This window comes from Neolamprologus brichardi, chromosome 12 (assembly GCF_056152115.1).
Source record: "Neolamprologus brichardi isolate AB-2024 chromosome 12, ASM5615211v1, whole genome shotgun sequence".
NCBI classification, from domain to species: Eukaryota; Metazoa; Chordata; class Actinopteri; order Cichliformes; family Cichlidae; genus Neolamprologus; species Neolamprologus brichardi.
In genome coordinates this window covers 3,812,639-3,813,607 of record NC_142115.1, presented here as the reverse complement: position 1 = coordinate 3,813,607, position 969 = coordinate 3,812,639, and the positions used below count along the sequence as shown (strand labels likewise).

At 46.6% G+C, this 969-nt stretch overlaps 1 pseudogene; it reads left to right on the top strand.

Moving 5' to 3' along the window:
- On the top strand, positions 1-636 carry LOC148100131 (uncharacterized; annotated as a pseudogene).
- The last annotated feature ends 333 nt before the right edge of the window (positions 637-969 follow it).

The following is a 969-nucleotide window of genomic DNA, read 5'->3' as shown; positions in this document are numbered from 1 at the left end:
ATGGTGCAGCAGGCTAAAAGGTATAATATAATATGTCAGACTGCTGTGAGGTTTCCAACCATTTCACGTCAGATGGTCGTCATTAACTTGAGGAACCGTCAACTGACCAACAGCAATCTGGACTCCATGTCCCACCTGGTCCTCACTCTATACCATAACCTGGTGACGGGGTCCAAGGACTTTCCTCACAGTGTTTAAAGGATTGTTCCACCTGGACCAGGTGACGACTCCATTTGTCCATGTGAGGCTGAGCCAGAGAGAGAACACCACTCTTTCTCCTCCTACGGACTCACCAGCTGGGATGATGCTGCCGCCTGCGGGCTCCAGTTCTCATCCACGCTTCCTGACTCCAGTTCTTCCCGAGAAAGCGGATCTTGCTGTGCTGAAGGCAGACCGGAGGAACTGCGTCTGCACCCTGACTGTCGACGGCCTCCCCGTCACCAGAGTCATCTCCACCGTTTACCGAACAGAGGACACTGAGATGACGAACTGCTGGAGAGTAACAGACTACAGCGCAGACGACAGAGTTCTCATGTCGGTTCTCTGCCGTTTTCTGAAGACGTCGGCAAAGGGTGCTAAGAGGAAGAGAACAGCATCCAGAGCCCGACTCCACTGAGGAAGTGCTTCAGGATTTAATATAAAGTGAAGCATGTCGAACACCAGCAAGCCTGAACAAAGTGGTAAGTAGTAAATAGTGCTTAAGGTTGTTTCTAAAATTCTGTCCTAAAATATTTGAAAATTGTGGAGGTTTTAACTTTTATTCTCTTTTCTGCCTCTTGTTTCTAAAAGTCAGGAAAAAGAGTCACGCTGAGAAGAAACTCCACACAAAAGATTCTCCCTCATTAAAATGGTAAATATATTCATCTTGTTATGATGTTTGCTCACAATAACCAGGAGTGTTCCTGTTGTTCTGAAGTGATTCACTCTTTTGGTGTTATTTGTTCCAAAGACAACTGAGAGTGTTCAGAG